The 7,096-nt window shown below is 40.2% G+C and overlaps 1 protein-coding gene across 1 annotated transcript in view; it reads right to left on the bottom strand.

Moving 5' to 3' along the window:
* Positions 1-6,885: 6,885 nt before the first annotated feature.
* scaf8 (SR-related CTD-associated factor 8) overlaps positions 6,886-7,096 on the bottom strand; it is a 30,152-nt gene continuing 29,941 nt past the window's right edge. Inside the window, exon 21 of the mRNA XM_037695518.1 lies at positions 6,886-7,034. The gene's annotated coding sequence lies outside the window, so the exon portion shown is untranslated. The remainder of the gene's footprint in view (positions 7,035-7,096) is intronic.

The following is a 7,096-nucleotide window of genomic DNA, read 5'->3' as shown; positions in this document are numbered from 1 at the left end:
AGTCCGGAACGTAACCCCCGCGATAATCGAAGACTACTGTACAGCACATTGGTCAACAAGAGCGGTTTGTAAAATGTGCTATAGAATTATATAAACAATAGACAATTTTCTTTCTTTCATATTTGTAACACTTGAGTCTTGTGGTATTTGTGACACATTTTTCCCCTCCAAGTACACGTTCTACAAATATTTTCACCCTCTTTTCGACAGGAAAACTAGTTTACTTGAAAATTGAATTAAAAGAAAAAGCAATTAAGACATTTAAAAAGTGTTCTAGTTGGGCAATTCATATTTAGGTATCTAAAAAGACGAGGAAACAAAGCACCAGGTTTGCTTGCACTACCTGGATGTTTATAAATGTACCCAGCCTCTTCTGACTCCCCCCTTGCTTCTGGATGATTCTGGTGAGTCAGGAATTTCCTATCTCCCTAATTTGACACCGTCTGCCCCGTCTCTTGAGAAACACCCCTGATGCCTTTGACTGTCTGGAGGGAATCGGTTTCTTATCGTTGTAAACAAACAGGCAGACAACCTGGAGGCCTTCAAGGCTAATTATCAGCTAGCTTCTGCTACCCATCACCTCGAGGAGGGGGAGGACAAACACTGGCTTTATTTGTTCATGCGTGGGCAGGTCCATGCACAAATACAGTGCACCTCTATGGAAACAATGAGGCTCATTCTGGTGGGTGATGAGACAGGTGTCACATCTGCAGGAAAGAGCTGAGTCAGCCTTTAATAAGCAGCTTTTATAATGACAGACATGTGAAAGCAGGTGACACAGGCTGCAGGGGAATAAAGCAGAAATAAAGACGCCTGTGAAGCATTAATGCTGTGAGCGTGTGTGCGTGCTGAGCTTTTACACTCTGCATCTGCGGAGGAAAAACAAGCAAAAAAGGGCTCCATATTCCGAAGCTTTACCGAGCACGTATGGCTGCAGGTTTACCAGACTGCAGGACGCTGCAGCCTGCACCTGTCTGTCTCTCCTGATGCATTTCACGTCTCCAAATTCCCCCCATTTTCAAGCAAAAAGTGCTGCGCTGTCAAGCAGCTCACTCTGCTTGCTCAGCATCTCTGTGCACCTCCTTCCTCCCCGCCAAACAAACACGTTCGTCCTGGCAGAATTAATAAGCTCCCCTGTCACCCAGATTACAACACAACGCTGCCTGCTGTGAATCACAGCTGGATGAAAACCAGAAAAGGTGGTTGTTGCTTCTCACCCACAAAACAAAGAGACGGCGAAGAAGCAGTCTTTAACATCTGTATTGATTCAGACGGTTTCTGCTGATAGTTGGACTCTTTATAACAAACTGTTTTAAAGAACAGGAAGCTACAGGGTCAACAGTTGTCCACATCAGTCCTTAAAATGTGTAATGAATTTATTGTATAAGCCAAGTTTGCAGTGAGGAGAGTCAACTCTGGGTGCATTGTGTGTAAAAAATATATTAAAATTTGTCCTAAAAAGAACCAAAAGATACACTATAAACCGAAAAGCCAGGTAAAAAGTGGTGATCCGTCCTAGTTTAGTGTGTAAGCTTCTGACAAATCAAAATCTAGCCGGGGATGTAAGATTTGATTTGCAGATATTTAAAAAAAATTCAGGAACGCCATCGGAGTCGTAAGATGCACTTTCTAGAAAAGCTGCACATCTGTTGTCATACCGCTAATGAAACTCACAAAACAACGAGAAACTCTTCCGTTAGAACGCGTCAATAAAAAAACGTATCGCTGTGCTTAATATAAGAAGTCGTTACAGAAATCCAGAATATTGTGTAATTTATTATCAGTGCACTAAAATAAACAGTACCAAAAAAAAAAACTCAACCGTTCAGTACAATTATAGACTGGAAGTTTTCCGACTCATCGAACCCCACCGCGACCTCAGCATTTGGTTTTTGGAATTCCAAATTTACTTTGCTTCTTTTATTTCACACTTTACAATTTCTATGGCTTGTCATAGATTCCAATCAAAATACACAAAAGTAATGTTTGGCAACGATACACGGTTAACCTGCCTCCTTTTGTTGTAATGCGACTAAAAACTGGCATGCCTTCCCTTGAAATTAATTTGTGGACAGGATGAAATTGACAACGAGGCTCAAGTTTCAGTCTCAGGGGGGCTTTGGATACCACCCAGTCTACAGGAGAGCCTGCCTGCGCTGATAACACAAACACACGGGCAGTGGCTTCTTGAAAGAAGCCCAAAAGTTGGGCACACTCCCACAGTGTTATTACTGTGAAGGCAGAGTGTGAGCCGAGATACGGGATTCCTCCCCTGCCTAATCAGGTGAACAAAAGATTGATGGTCAGGCATTTGTTTTTGTTCAAACCATCTCTTTCACTCATGACTCTGTGCTAGTGGTCACACAACCACCAACACTTAGCCTCGCTCCATTTGGCCCCATTGTCTGAGTATCTGGTGGAGGCAGATAGAGGCCGACTTTGGTCCGGCTGCTCTGGGAGGCCTAATCAATAGTTTTAATCAATCAAGAATGCTGCAACTGAGAAACGGCAAAAGCGAGCCAAAGCTAACACTCAAAGAACCTCGTTCAATTTATCACATAACTCCTTTATTGATCCAGCAGGAAGATTTTGGAGAATACATTTAAATCAAGGAGACGCTCGTGAATATATATATATATTTTTTCTTTTAACCTTAACCTTTTGCTTCTTGCATTAAAACTTAACGTTGCTTTGAAAGCACTTCTGTACACAGGTTGTGGGGGGGTTGCTTTGGTTAGAAAATAAAATAATAGAAAAGGCAAGCACTGCAGATATTAAACTGAACCCAGGTGTGATGGTGCCATACTGACCTCAGATGGTCAGACACGGTACTGACTTTACAGCAGCTATCTGTGAAGGGAATGCACCTTTATTACTAATTACTAAAAAAATGGTGTCTGTACATTAAATCAGGCCTTAAAGTCAGCATATGGAATTCACCAGTTGCTCTAATAGACTTCCTCACAAAAGGAACACATCCAACCTGCAGCTGAAACCGATTGTTACAACTTCAACTGGGGCATCGGGCTAGCTGTGTATTAATATTTTCATGCTATAATGGCTTTGGTGATCTAATGAGCGGCCCATATTGGAGTAATACGCAGCTAAAGGTCAGAGGTACTTTGCTCTCGACTCAGACCTGCCTAGCATGATGTGCAAACGTTAAAGCATGGGTGGCCGATCCTGCTCCTATCCTGCATGCTTACTTTTCTCCTTGCTCCAACCCACCTGATTCAATGGTTGAATTACCTCTTTACGTTCTGCAGATGCCTGTTATTCACCTATTGATTCAAGTCAGTTGTGTTGAAGCAGAAAAACATCTAAAACATGCATAGTGGCTCTTGAGGACCCATGCGTTAAAGCATTACACCTCATATAGGAAATAAGTGTGTAGACTTAATAATAATAAAAACTTTACATTTAATCCTACTCTAACCCAGACCTGGCATCCACATTAAAATTAAAAAAAGTATATTTTATCACGTTTTCTGGATAGAAAAATAAACAAACAAATCAGGGCTTGGCTTTTGCCCTGCTACAAATAATAAATGGATGCTGGAAGATCTGTAGAGTTGGGATTTATTTTGTTACTGTCAGTGAAAGCAGCAACCAACTGCTGCTTACACATGTCTGTTCGGAGGCAGATAAAGGTTGATTCAAAGTCTCAGCCAGTCAAATCGTTCACCGGGGGTCAGGGAGGCTCTGGACCTGGCTGAGTGCCCAGGCTTTAACTGGGTGGTAGCCTCAAATTTATGGTCTGAGTCATAATCAAAGATACTAAATGGCATAGCTTCTCAAATCATATTTGTAGATAAGTTTCAAGTAAAAAAAAACAAACAACTAAAAATAAAAAAAGGCATTTGTTTTGTTTGGATTAAGGAGCAGATGAGGTGGTGCTGAGTAAAACACTTGCTCAAGCTGCTGAGTCCTGACAATGACAGGAGGCCAAAGACATCTCCCCCCTCTGCTTTTTCCAGTTTATTTATTCCCTTTTGTTCTGCAAAGTAAGCACCAGGTGATTTTTATAAAAATAGACACCATGATAAAGGTCATGTGTGTAATATTCAGAGGAAACTTTAGTTGTCTAATTTAGTAATGATTCACACCTTTATTGTTAGGTGTGAAATAGTTTATTACGTAGTGTTGAAAGTTTAAAACAGGACTTTGTTCAACCCTTCAGGTCTTGTTGGGAGTTTACTTTAAAATTATAGATGTAGTTTTCTCCGATACTGGTTGTCACAATCTTTAATTTCATGTAAACTAAAAATCAATTTGGTCTTTAAAATGTGAAGGGGAGGAGCTTATTTGCATTCATTATCTCCTTTTGCAAAATAAACACTGGAACATCTTTTATAAAAGGAAATTATTCTGTGCCCTATTTATCTGTGGCTGCATCTTTCAAAATGGCACTCATACCATCTTATTAAAGAAAATCCTGCAAATAAATGAGGTTAAAGTTGGTGGATAGATACTTTTAATGATCACAGGGGAAAATTCAAACTGTTAATGTGATCTGTATGATAGTCTGTAAAAATATGTTTAAACTTTTTGTTTTCTGTTTTAATAACTAAATGCTATGAACTAATGTTTTTACTTATAAATGTGCAGCAAACCAATAAAGAATAAGTTTGCAGTGTGTATTATTTTTTGAATAGTTGTAGTTTCAGTCAAAGTTTCCTCCAGTTACGTCTCTCAGTTCCAGGAACCCATCTTAAGCGCAGAGGTGACAGGGCCTTCTCTGTCGCAGGCCCAAGACTATGGACTGAGTTACCTCTGCTTGTCAGGCAGGCCCCCTCCCTCAGTTTTTAAATCCTGCTTAAAAACCCACTACTATTCCCTGGCTTTCAACACTGTATGATCTGTGTTGAACCTGTATGCATCACACTTTGTTAGTCATTATGCTATTATCTGCTATTATTTATTTATTATTTTATATGTTGCTGTGTGCTTTGCCTGTTTGTTTCTGTTTGTACAGCACTTTGGTTGGCCCTGTTGCTGTTTGAAGTGCTCTACAAATAAAATGGTATGGGATGGCATGGTAATGTGGGTCTTCAGCACTGAAACTACCAGTGCATGTGTAGATGTACATGTGTACGTGTGCATGTCTCATGTTACTTAACGGTTAACAATGGTGTACCTCAAGGCTCATTTTTAGGTCCCATCCTCTTTATAATCTATATAGGTAATGTAGGTCAGACCATCATGCATTCTTCCATTTTTATGCTGACGATACAGTTGTTTATTGTCGAGCTAAAACAGTTGCTAAGGCTTTCCAGCTTTTGACATCATCCAGTCAGATTTGCTCCATCTCAAACTTGTCCTAAACGCCGACGAAACCAAAGGGTTGTTGGTTTCAAACAGGAAGTTGGTCCCAGCAGTTCTTCCTTCCAATTTTATCCTTGAATGGTGCTCCTATTGAGTTTGTCGATTCCTACAAATATTTGGGTATCTTGGTCGATTCGCTTCTCTCTTTTAAGCACTACGTGGAAAACTTGGTAAGGAATCTGAAAGTTAAATTGGGTTTCATTTTCAGAAATAGATCCTGTCTAACTCTGAATGCTAGGAAACGCCTTGTAACAGTGACTTTCCTTCGGTGACATTATTTATATGAACGCTCCTACAAGCACCCTGCAGATGTTGGATGCTGTCTATCATTGTGCGCTAAGATTTATAACTGGTTGGAACTACTGTACCCACCATTGCACCCTGTATTCACTGGTTAACTAGACACCATTAACTTCACGCACTCTCTCACTGGTACATTTTTATCTTTAAATCACTTCTTGGTCTGTTGCCTTCATACATCTCCTCCTACATGTCACTTTGTGAGTGCAGCTACAACGTGCGCTCTCAGGACATTATTACATGCAGTGTTTCCTCAGTGCGGGCTGAACTAGGCAAAAATGGTCTTCTCCTACTCCGCTCCTGTTTCCTGGAATATCTTGCAAAAAGATCTGATGCTCTTGACCATGACCTCTCTAAGTAGCTTCAAAGATCTGTTAAGTTCCTGGCAAAAACCAAAGCAGACATGTTCCTGTTTTAAGTATTCTACGTCGCTTTGCAACTTATCTGTTGTTTTTTTTTAAATACCATTTTCTTTAATTGGCTCTTCTCAATAAAGTTTGAATGAATGGATGTTGCAGTGCATTTGTCTTGTTTAAGTCTTTAACAATGTCTCTTATCATTTGTGGCATTTTCAAATAAAGCCTAGTCAAAATGTTTAAAGACAATAAGTAGTAATTTATGCATTTTTTGAATATTTGATTGTACCATATGTCTAGAGCTCAAATTATTTTTTATCATAAGCTTCAAATTTGGCATTTTTGACAGGCATGTCCCTTTAAACTACCGTGCAAGGTTTTATATGTGTCTGGTGTAACCGTTTCCTTGTCTTCAGCTTCAAATTGGACTGTTGTGTGTGAAGGAAGTCATTTGTTCAGCCTGAATTAGAATATATGACAATAACAAGTTCAACATATCTGATGCACCTTCAACTTTTATTCAACATCACAACTCCTGTAGTAGACATTTGCTCTGAGAGAACAGCAGACTATAGATTTCTGGTAGTATGTTTCAACAGAAAACCACTACAAGTATGAAACGAAGAAGAGAGACAGAAAGGTTAAAACATGGCTACAGGCCCGCATGCACAGTCTGATGGAGAACATGTTCTCCTTTAGGAGAGTGCGATACAAACTGTGCAGCTATCATTCAATCAGTAGGTATGTCAGTTCTGTGCAGGTAGCATTCTCTCCAGAGAGCCCTCTGAAACTGAGTTGCACGCACAGTCTGGTGTACGTCACACAGAAGTGTTGGATAGCATCGTGAACGACAAATCCATTCAAAAAAGGCACAATGCTATCATCACCAGTCACCCAGCAAAAGCTTAGGCCAACATACAGGCTGAAGTCATCAGAAGCTAGAAACTACAAGTCCCACGGTTGCATCCAACAAAGTGCTCTGTAGATAGATGGTATAGCAGCAACTTGAGATCATCAAATCGACTGAAGTGACAGCACACAGTGTGTACGAGTCTGAAAAGTAAAGCAGTCTTTGTTTTCCACTGGTGCTTGGTCAGGAAACTGCTAAAGCATGT

This window comes from Nematolebias whitei, chromosome 21 (assembly GCF_014905685.2).
Source record: "Nematolebias whitei isolate Nwh7 chromosome 21, NemWhi1, whole genome shotgun sequence".
NCBI classification, from domain to species: Eukaryota; Metazoa; Chordata; class Actinopteri; order Cyprinodontiformes; family Rivulidae; genus Nematolebias; species Nematolebias whitei.
This window is presented reverse-complemented; position numbering and strand designations above follow the sequence as displayed.